The sequence below is a fragment of the Oncorhynchus kisutch genome, linkage group LG13 (genome assembly GCF_002021735.2).
Source record: "Oncorhynchus kisutch isolate 150728-3 linkage group LG13, Okis_V2, whole genome shotgun sequence".
Classification (NCBI taxonomy): domain Eukaryota; kingdom Metazoa; phylum Chordata; class Actinopteri; order Salmoniformes; family Salmonidae; genus Oncorhynchus; species Oncorhynchus kisutch.
Genome location: NC_034186.2, coordinates 24,633,319 through 24,645,426, shown reverse-complemented (window position 1 = coordinate 24,645,426; position 12,108 = coordinate 24,633,319). Strand labels below are relative to the sequence as shown.

The 12,108-nt window shown below is 42.8% G+C and overlaps 1 pseudogene; it reads right to left on the bottom strand.

Moving 5' to 3' along the window:
- Nucleotides 1–7,296: 7,296 nt before the first annotated feature.
- On the bottom strand, nucleotides 7,297–11,488 carry LOC109901593 (carbohydrate sulfotransferase 14-like; annotated as a pseudogene).
- Between the last annotated feature and the right edge of the window lie 620 nt (nucleotides 11,489–12,108).

Here is a 12,108-nt window from a genome sequence, read left to right as displayed (position 1 = left end):
CTGGAAGCCCGAGGTAGGGGGAGCAGGGGAATCTATCAAATAGCACACCTCTAACTTTATACAGTACTAATGCAATTAGTAAAATCAGTCACACTATGAAATGCTACCAAATAAACCACAATTCATTCATAATACTGTGAATATATAGTTTCACAGACATACTGTTGTTGTTTTTCGGGTTCATGTGAAGTTGTTAAGAATAATATATAACCAGTCTGCACACCACCAAGGTGAATTGGTTTAGTCTTGACTTTTGCTCGACAGTGTTGGGGGATGGGTAATGTATTAGATGCTCGAGTGCCAAATCAACACAAATGGATAAGAAAAGTATTAAACCATCAGGTGCCCAGTTTAGGAAAAAGAGGATAGAAGAAGAGGAGAAAAAGATAAAGATATGCAGCTATGTCATCTCTTTATGAGTATAATATTATGCATGTATTGAAATTGGCTAGTATAACACTTATGTTTGTTAGCCTATGTTGCTATACATATCGCCCATTTTTTTACCTTTATTTTAGTCAGTTAAGAACATATTCTTATTTACCAGGGAAAAGTGAAAGTTTGATAAATTGTGCATAATGACATGCATATTTAATTGCGCAACAAATGTATTTAGGGTGTCAAACTCATATACCGTATTTCAATGCAAATTCAGGGGCACTTTTGGAGCACCCTCTGGCACTGGCCTTGTTCAGGTGCAGAATGACAGATTTTTACATGGTCAGTTTAGGGATTTTATCCAGCAACCTTTTGGTTACTGGCCCAACATTCTAACCACTAGGCTACCTGCACATAGGGTGACAATTTTCCATTTTCTGTCCAACTAGCTTACATAACATTGGATATAATTTCACACAGTTTCATCATGATAATGTGTGTAGCCTGCAGCAAAACGATTACAACCTAAATAGCACATTATTGATTCGGTTAACTTTCATTGAGGTGACATCAAAGGTTTTCTGTGATTGTATTGACTAGGTCTTGAGCTCAGTAAGGGGAATTTCCAATGCAGTAGGCTAACTTAAAATACATCGATGTTATGCTGATATTTTGTATATTTTGTGATATATGGAGTCTTTTGGGGTGTCTTATGCCTAAAATTAGCCAAGGAGGTTGTATGGTTCATTTGGTTCCTATTCTGAAAGTTTGATAAATTGGTCATAATGACATGAATTTTAATTGTGCAGCAAATGTATTTAGGGTGTCAGACTCATATACTGTATTTCAATGCAAATTCAGGGGCACTTCTGAAATATTTTGGAGCACCCTCTGGCACTGGCCATCCACCTCCTCAGCCACACAGGCCTCTTCAGAAATTATCTCGGAGCCTCAGGATGAGGAGCCATCCACCTCCTTAGTCACACAGGCCTCTTCAGAAATGATCTCGGAGCCTCAGGATGAGGAGCCATCCACCTCCTCAGCCACACAGGCCTCTTCAGAAATTATCTCGGAGCCTCAGGATGAGGAGCCATCCACCTCCTCAGCCACACAGGCCTCTTCAGAAATGATCTCGGAGCCTCAGGATGAGGAGCCATCCACCTCCTCAGTCACACAGGCCTCTTCAGAAATGATCTCAGAGCCTCAGGATGAGGAGCCATCCACCTCCTCAGCCACACAGGTGTCTTCACACATGTTGTCTGAGCCTGAGGATGAGGACGAACACCTGTTTGCTTCCACATCTCCCCAGTAGGATTCTTCAGGTGTGTTTGTGGGTACACGCACATGCGTTTGTGTGCATCCCTGCATAACATAAACAATAAATAATATCCCTTTTGCAAAGTTTTAGGTAACAATGCTGATTTTATTATTACTGGGTATGTATGTGGGATGTTCCACCACTATAAATGCTGTGAATGATGTGTGTAAACTAATTCCAATGTGCTCTCCATTAGAAATGCCTGTAGCAGCATCCCCACCAAATCCTGCTGCTGAGGATGAACCACTGTCTACAGACCCTGCTGCTGAGGATGAACCACTGTCTACAGACCCTGCTGCTGAGGATGAACCAGTCTACAGACCCTGCTGCTGAGGATGAACCAGTCTACAGACCCTGCTGCTGAGGAGGAACCACTGTCTAATGACCCTGCTGACTGGCCTTCAGTTCTGACTGACAGAATTCAGACACAACTAGTTTGCAGAGGACCAAGTGAGGTACCACCTAACTTTGTTTTCCCAAGGAATGAGAGTGATGGAAGAAGTTGTCACCACCAGTATTTCAGGAAGACCTTGGTGAGTGGTGAAAAAATCCCTAGAAGTTGGTTGATGTATTCTGAAAGAAACAACAGCCTCTTCTGCTTCTGCTACAAACTATTTTCTAAGAAGAAAATGAATTTAGCAATCTCAGAACTGACAGACTGGAAACATGCAAGTTCTTTGCTGACTTCACACGACAGCAGTCCAGGACACCAAAACTGCATGAAAACATGGAATGAACTGGCAATGAGGATCAAAAAAGGGGAAACAATTGATAAACATAAGATGCCACTTATGGAGGATAAGATGGAGAGAGGTATTGACATGTCTGACTGCAATTGTGCAGTCTGGCAATTAGAAATCTGGCACTAAGGGGACACACAGAAACACTGTACTCTCCATCAAATGGACATTTCCTCAAATAGGTTCAACTGATGGCACAATTTGATCCAGTCATGAAAGAGCACTTTAACCGTGACCAAAAAGGGACCTCGTGTCACACCACCAGCTACCTTGGCCACCAAATACAGAATGAACAGCAAGGTCATTTCAATAATGGTGAGTGACATCAAGCTGGCAAAATGCTTCTCTATCATTCTAGATTGCACCTCAGATGTCAGCCACACTGAACAGTTGTCAGTTGTGATTAGAATTGTGTCACTCAAGGAGGAGCCCCACATAAAGGAACATTTTATGGGGTTGTTGGAGGCAGAGGAGTCCACGGGCCAACATTTGGCATCCCTGATTCTCAAAAGATTAGAGGAGCTAAACATTCATTTTGAGGACTGTAGAGGACGGTCTTATGATAATGGGGCCAACATGAGAGGCAAAAACAAAAGTGTTCAAGCCTGGAAATTAATCCAAGAGCTCTATTTGTGCCACGTGGGGCTCACATATTGAACCTGGTCGTGGCTGATGCTGCTAAAAGTTCTGTCGATGCCACAGGTTACTTTGGTATCTTACACAAACTGTACACCTTGTCCTCAGCCTATACACAGCGATGGACCATCCTGAAAAAACATGTGGACATCACTTTGAAGATGTGGACTGAGACAAGGTGGGAGTGTAAAGTTAAGAGTGTTGAGCCACTGAGGTATCAGGCAGCAGTGGTGAGAGAGGCACTGATCATACCAAAGACCCTGTGATAAAGATTGAGGGCCAGTCCTTATCAGAGGAGGTGGGATCATACCGCTTCAGCATCTGTACAGTGGTGTGGTATGACATTTTGAACCAGATCCAACATGTGAGCAAGCTGATGCAGTCTCCCAGTATACATGTGGATGTTACAGTCAGTCTTCTCAGAAAGACAGAGATAGGTCTCAGAAACTACAGGGCAACAGGCTTTATGACAGCACAAATGTCAGCTAAGGATATTCTACAACAAAAAAGGCTGAGGTCCACAAAGCGGCACTTTTCATACAAATCATTTGTTGAGCCTTTGAGTAATGCCCTGAAGAAGCTGGAGGTGACATTTTTCAATGTTGTTGTTGATGCTGCAACCTCAGCCCTTCAGGAAAGATTTTACACATTGGAAAATGTGGGAGAAAAGTTTGGAGTGCTGTCAACCTTCCAAAGTCTCTCAAATGAGGAGCTGACAGAACAATGTGAGGCCCTTAGTATGACACTGCACTATAAAGAACACTCAGACTTGGATGGCAGAGAGCTTGCATAGGAACTGAAGAACTTGCCTGACTTGCCATTGAAGACCATGACCCTGTTTGAGCTGCTGATATTTATACACAAAAGGGAGCTCTCAGAAATGTATACAAATTTGTGAACTGCTCTCAGAATTGGTCTTACTCTTCCAGTGACAGTAGCTGAAGCAGAGAGGAGCTTTTCAAAGCTGAAACTCATCAAATCCTACCTGAGGTCCACCATGCCACAGGAATGCCTTAGTGGTCTTGCTGTCATCAGTATTAACCATGCAATTGCTGGGCAGATTTCCTATGATGATGTAATTGATGACTTTGCATCAAGGAAGGCAAGAAAGGTCAGGGTTTAGAAGGCAGTTGTGCATTTTAGTTTGTGTGTTTCTTGTTTCAAGTGCAATCGTGTAATAATTAGGTTCTCTTCTTTATAAAAGTGTGCTATTCTATGTGTGTATTTGTGTGATATAGGATTTGTGCAATTTAGTTTTATTTGTGTGTTTATTGTTAGCAATAGGGTAATAGTGTAATAATTTGATTATCTTTTTTATTTGTATTTGTATACTACAATTTGTTTCTATTTGTCTTTGTTACTTTTTTTTATATTTATGAGTCTTATTTTTGTATATAGTTTTATATTTTTATATTTTTAAATGTTATTTATTTGTGTTGTTCCAAATGTCTGAATAAATGTTTTGTTTTTTTGGCAGGGGGGGGGGGGGGGGGGGGCTGAAGGGGTGGTTCACCCAGGGAGCCATACAAGCTAGAACCACCACTGCAAAGGATCACCTCAGAGAGAGACACACTCAGAGAGAGACTAAAGGTTGCTCAGACCTGCGCTCTGACAGACAGAGAGGAAGAGGAGAGGAGGATCCTGGACCTTGAAAACACCATCAAGACTGTGAGACTGATAAACTTTTCACCATATCAAAGCAAAAGGATTCTGTTACAGTTGACTATATTACTTTTTGTAGATATAACACCTTACAAAGATGTCACCACCACTGTACTGTGCTATCAATCATGTCAGCCATTATTGCCACCTCAGTCTGATCTTGCATGCAGACTGTACCAAGAGTAGTGTGAGTTATGGTGTGTTTTGGTCCCCCAGTCGGAGAGGGAGCGGTTGGACCTGCACCCTCAGGTGTCAGTGCTGAAGGAGGGCAGGATGGCTGTAGATGAAGCACTGAAGGTTCGGTCCACTGCCCTGGTCCAGACTGTAGAGGAGACGGCCCAGCAGAGAGCTGAGTCCAGTGCACTACGGTACTGTCTGTCTTTGTCTGGTAATTGTGTCATGATGTCATTATGTGCTGTTCATATTTATTTGTTGTGTTGAAATTTTCGAATTATCTGTCTGTTGCAAGAGCAGATGAAACAGTCCTTGTTTGACATTCAACACAGGCTCTCTGTGAAGACAAACAAGGCCCATGCTGCCCACCAGCAGATAGATAAACTGAAGGAGGAAATAGGTGAGTTTTGGTGGATGAAAGGGTTAGTTAGACATTGTTATCAAACTCTGCTCTTGGTTTATTCAGTGATAAAATGTAATTATTTTCTTCACCAGGTGAGCTAAGTCGGCATGGCGCTACCCAGAGGGACGAGGTGACTGTGCTTCAGAATACTATCTCTGCTCTGGACAGGGAGAAGGATGCCCAGCAGGATGACGTGGATCAGAAAACTGAGAGCCTGGCCCTGCTGCAGGATGAGCTGTCCAGGATGGTAGGGCACTAGGTACCACTGACAGACCTGTATATGTGAGCCTGAGTACAGTTATAAGATCAGTCATTCTGCAGGAAAATACTGTTACAGACATGGAGAAATCTCTATAGTAAGTGTAACCTTTTTTAGTATGAGGGAGAATTATCCGTTTGTGCATTTATGTGAGAGGCATGTCGCCCGAATGTGTGTGCGTGGAGAGTGAATCAGTTATATTGTGTTGTACCTGAGCAGCTTTGAGAGGGAGACAGCCAGTCTACGCAGACAACTTGACTCTGCCGAGGAGGAGCTGTCTGGAGTGGGGAGAGACAGGGAGATTGCCCAGGGAGAGAACAGGAGACTACAGGATGACCTAGCCACTATGACCAGAGAGAACCAGGTACAGACCAAAGTTTGATATCCAAGAGCTTTTATGAAGACAAATACTGTAGGAAAAGAGTCCAGTGGGGAGAGTTTGAGTTCTGTTTAATATGTTAAATCTTGTCTGTCCTTGCTCACCTCTAACCAACATCCTACTAAACTGAATTCACTTGCATTGTTGCAATTAGTGATGAGGACCCCTGTTCTGTCCCCACCATACAGCACGAGTGCCCTGCAGGCATACGAGGCCCAGGTGTCATCCCTGGCCAGGCCAGGGGCATGTCCCAGCTGGAGAAGGCGCTGCAGGAGGCCCGGGGGAGAGAAAACCCTCTGACTGCATCCCAATCCACCACCCTTTTCACTTCCCGTAAGGATTTAGCAACGGTGGAAACTTACACCACACACACACACACACTGCATGTGCCAGTAAGTTGTGATACAAGCCTTGCTAATTGCAGGAATTCTAGCTATAACAAAATGTGCCCTGTCGGTGCTGTAGTGTTGACTATGTCCTTCATCATGTCTATGTGTTGGTGCTGCTCTCTCAGGTGACCGGAGAGCTGGAGGACATGCGCTCTGAGGCAGAGCTACTGAAGAAGCAGCTGGCCAGTGAGAGACTGACTGTCCGTAACCTAGAGACACTTCTCTCCTCCAATCGGCAGATGGAGTTCCACACCCATCTGAGCGCCATTGAGAGGAAGAGCTGAAGGTTGTAAAGGACAGACTGGCCCTTGCTGACAGCAAAACGTGAGAGAAAGGCTCGCACTCGCAGCAATATTGTACCATCTATAAAACAATAATACTACAGATCCCACTGATTGTATTCAAGCCTGAATTCTCTTTTCCTGTTTTCACAGAATTATGAGCTTTAAGGAGTAGAGTGACATAGGACAGACAGGGAAATGAAGGAGCTGAAGTGAGTGAATGAGAAGCCTGTAAGAGTATCAGTTTGGATGCACCACACAAACTATTCACATAACTCATGTCCACCAAAAATCCTTGTAATGGTCTGAAATGTCAGCTTCCTCCTCCTTCCTTATGAAAGATGCACTAAACTCAGATCAAATGTGAAATCATGCTGTCTTCTCACCAAAGATAATTCCAATGCCAATAGTAATACATAATACAGACAATCAAATTATTATATGAGAAATCTACTTATTGCTCTACTAATAGTATTATCTCATTAAAGTACACCTTGATGGAAGTACTGTACATTTTCAGCTTTTTCTTCAAATAAAAGTTTTGACAAAATGAATGAACTGCACTTATCCATACCTATCAGAGGCAAAACACAAAAGCCTTTAAATTATCCATAAGAAATACCTATAAGCGTGTGGAGGAAAATTGATTAACAAAAGATTGAGAAAAAAAATGTGTCATTGAGGCTTTAATACTTTTTTGACAGTTGGGTCAATGTTTGGTTGAAGCCAAGATGGAGTGCACAGTTATCAGAGAAATTGGACGGTAACAATTAAGTAATTTCTTAATGTTTAAGTGGAATGCATACAAATTATTTGATTGTAACATTACCACTTATTTGCTTCTAAAGTTAAATTCCTTTCCAGTTTTAGTGGTTTTATACATATTACTCCAACACATTCATATTTCCCTATGCTGTAACAAATCTAATGTAAGAAGTAACATATCAAAATACTGCTGGTTCCTTAGGAATAAAAAGACATGGCAAATGTGTAACAAGATACTGTATACACATCATTTCCAGTTATAAGATTCAATCTTGCAGTTAATGCCTGCAGTATTCAGTGGTGGTGTTGAGGAGGGGGTAAGTAAACAGGGAAAAGTCTAGAATGTACTTGGGTAGGAGTTCCCTGAGTAGCTTCAGTGGCAGACTGCACAGGTTATAGTGCAGCATCTCCGTGGTGACAGGCTTGTACCACATCTGTCTCTCAGGGAAGTGGATGTGTGGAGGTGCACCAATACGCTGTAGCATATAGCCAGCATCATTCTCCAGATGCTCATAGGAGCCAATGAAGTCATAGGACACAGCACATGGCTGGCACAGGTTGTAGATGGGCATCCAGTGCTCGTTCTTGCGCTCCACATCTTCGTCCAGCAGATAGCGCACAAACTCTGAAAACATCATATCATCCCCAGCCACTGCTGTATCCTTGGAATGACACTTTTTTGTAGCGCCTGATGATCTCAGCACCGTACTTCTCCTGGTAGGCCTTGATCTCCCCAAACTTGTAGGCGGAGAGCAGGCGCTCCATGGGCTCCCGCACAAACATGAACTTGAAGTAGTGTTTTAGCCTGTAGCGGATCTCCTCGGGCTTCAGGGAAGACAGGAATAGCAGGTCACTCTTGTGGTCCATCTTGATGCTGACGTCCACGTTCTCCAGAGTCCCACTCAGGACCTTCAGAACCCTCTTCCAGTTGGAGCAGGCCACCTTGGGGACGTAGCAGCAGAGGAAGCAGTGCTCGTCGTTCACCAGGATGTGCTGCAGCAGGGTTTTCCTCTGCAGGGGGCTCAGGCACCTCACACTGTGAGGCATGTTCTTCTGACCACATATGGTCTGGATACGGATCTCCTGGAGAATCTGATTGGGGAGATGAAAATGTTTTGACATATAACTATTATTATGTAAGAGTTACACAAAATAATAATGCATGTATAATACAATATCACTCACGTCAATATAATACCTACACAATGACATGCATTCCATCAAAGAGTGGACAACTAACCAAATGTAAACAATGTAGCAAATGCATCATGACATTTTCATGATATAGCCCAGGGATGAGCAACTTTGATGGGGTGGGAGCCACAACAAATCTGAACTCATGAGGGGCAACAGTGACTCATGGGTCTGCGTACCCACACATGCAGTCAGCCGGTGTCACGTCTGCTCCTGCTCGTCCTGAGATTCATCAGCGCACCTGTGAATCATTATGATTCACACCTGGACTCCATTACCTTCATCATTTCCTCCCCTTTATATGTCACTCTCCCATGTTCACTCACTAGTTGGTATTGTTCTTGTGTATTGGCGTACTGCCTTATGTTAGTGTCATGTTCTTGGTTTTATTCAAATGTTGCACCTGCTTCCGATTCACCACCCCATCATCACACCCGGGAATAGCCCAATTCTACACATCTTGCCATGGGGCACAGAGAACATGTTGCAGGTTTAAAGAAAGTTTGCTGCAATTCTAAACATTTTGCCACGGAGCGGAGAGAAATGTTTGCAGTTTTGAATATGATATCTGAGTGAGACTAACAAAATCAATGGGGTGAGGTAATTTGACAGCTGGTAAGACCAATCTAAAAATGTGTTTGCTGACTTTTTATTTAACTAGGCAACTCATCTAATTGAGTGACTGACATAACAAACTGCGGATGCACAACCAAATTTCGAAATTGCACCTGTATTCTACTATAGATAGATACATTGCGAGGCGTGGCTTAACGTGACCATGCGCCGGAGTAGGGTACTCCTATTTCTCCATTGTAATTAGCCTAACTTTTGCTGGCAAACTGACTTTTTGTCGTTTCAATACATGTTTTCAGCAGCCTCAAGTGTTAACATACGTGGCTGTCACAACAACAAATGATTTGCATGATACTTGTTCTGCCACTAATTTGTTACCCGACCTGCTGGCACTAACAGTAAAACTGCCGTATCATCCTTACGTCACTGTTTGTTTACCCCTAGCTTTTTTTCCCAGTTAGCTAACTTCTCTCGCTAGCCAGTCAATCTAGATCTAATTCGCTAGTCTTTGATACGTTGCCTAACTACTTGCAGTCTTTGCAAATTGAACGGTCAAGGGCTATTTAGAAAAATGTATTATTGTTGGCTTGCCTATGTCCTTTCAACTTGCCGGAGACCAGCTGGGGAGAAAATCCTACCAAATAGTTAATTATCTACACCTACTTGGTGGAATCTCCAGATTGCCATAAATCTCCACATGCAGAAGAATAGTATAGCTGTTATTTGGATGGATTTAGCTTGTAGTAAGGACTAGTGAGCTAACTAGCAAGCTTTATGCAATACACATTCCTAGTTAGATACAAACAAGTGCTGGCGATTTACCGGTAATGAAGTGCATCGCGGAGTAATAGCCTGAAATCATGAGGTTCGTCTAACTTGGTACTTGGGCAGTTGATCAAACTTAATTTGGTGGTCTTCTTCGCCTAGTATTGTTCAAACAAAACGTCGCGCCACAGTTTTTTGTTATTTTAAAAGCAAGGTTAGCTAGTTAAAGTCAGTGGTGAAACAGAAGAGTTGTCTGTTCTTTTGAGTTTTGATGTTGATTCTTTGCCCAGCAAAGTGATGTCATGATATATAATTTATCATATACAAGCTTTTGTGCCGAATACAATACGCTGTTAGATGTCAAGTTTATGGGCATGTGGCAACAGTGTGTAGGAGGGATGTTCCTAGGTGTGAGAAGTGTTCAGAATGGAATGAGACAAAGGAATGTGTTGCATTGGGGAAAGTAGTGGTATGTGTTAATTGTAGTGGTGCCCATGGGGCTGGGGATCAGAAATGTCCCGTGCAAGAGAGGCAGGTTGAGGTTTCCAGGGTTAGAGTAGTGCAGAAGTTGTCATATGTTGAGGCAGTGAAGAAAGTAGAGAAAGATGGGTCAAAGGGGAAGGGATCCTGAGAGGAGTGGTGTGAGTAGTAGATATGTACCAGTACAGAGGGATAGGCCAACAAGTGAGTAGGATTTTTAGCATTTATAGCAATGGTTATCAACTGTACTGCAGGGATGGAATGCAAGTTGCAGAAAATTGAAGTTGTGGTGACAGCTGCAGAGGTTTTTGAGTGTGTGAGTTACAGGGTGTGTTAACTGGTGGTGTCCCATCCTTTCAGGTTGTTGAACTGAGGTAGGACTAAATATATTTCAATAGTGGTGTAGGGTGGTATTATTTTTTATTTTTTTGTGAGTGTAGTGTTAGATGCTAGGTTTATTTTTTCAAGCAATGTATCAGGGAGTTGTACTCCAGTCTAGTAGGTGGCGGTAATGCAACATTTATTGTATGCCAACCGCCAGTAAACCTCATCGAAGAAGAAGTCTCTTCGGCTGATAATCGTGATGTACAATTCCACGGGACAGTCTGTTCATGCTAACATTTTTATGTTTAGGATCCAAGTGTTTTTAGGTATGATGTAGTTTGTTGATTAAGGCGACATGGAAGTATGTTAAAAATTACCAACCAAGAATATCCTAAATGTTTATAGAATGATGAAAAATACAGCTGATTATGAGAAATTAGTAAAGTAGACCATTTAAAATAGGAGTAACGGGACTACCTCAAGTGGGCTACTGCTGGAAATCGTAATGGTTTTAAAAGTCTTCCGTTTACCTGAGATTCTGCATCCACAGATGGATCAGGATGACGAGCTTGTCTGAGGTAGTATGACCTTGCTGCTTCCCCGATGTGGAGGTGTCTCCATACTATTCAGCATTCCTTTCTCTATCATGAACAGAAGCCCCCCAGACGCCACGATGGCACCGACAGCGGATCTGCGCAAAGAGCCAGAGTTCACTGTTCGTCTGAAGTTTATCATGTACCTGCTCCTGGCCCCTCCAGAGCTTTTCATTCCGAAATTCTGCTTTCACTGGAGGTATCATCGGTCGCTGAATGATATCTGTTGGGTAGCCTATGTTATTGTTTTGTTTCTATGAGGAGAAAAAAGTTTGAACTACCACGTACCATAACTTCTGACTGCAGTAGGCCACGACAACCAAAAATACGAAAGCGTCAATCAGAGGGGATTGTAGGAGTTGTAGTTGTGGACTAAATATCGTCCCATTGGGGGTGATTCAATGGTATTTCTTTGATTCCTCGCTTCCTCTCTCACATTAACATTTTTGTAATTTAGCATGCGCTCTGATCCAGTGTGACTTACTGGCTCAATTAGGGGTAAGTTCCTTGCTCGAGGGCACATCGACTGTAAATTTTCTCTCACCTAATAGGGTATTTGAATCAGTGACAGTATTTCCCCTATATTCATCTGAATTCTCTGTTTCACGGAAACATGGCTCACTCGGGATATGTTATCAGAGTCGGTACAGCCACCTGGTTTAGTCACGCATCGCGCCGACAGAAACAATCATATCTCTGGTAAGAAGAAGGGAGGGGGTGTATGCATTATGATTAACAACTTGTGGTGTGATCATAACAACATACAGGAACTCAAGTCCTTTTGTTCACCGGACC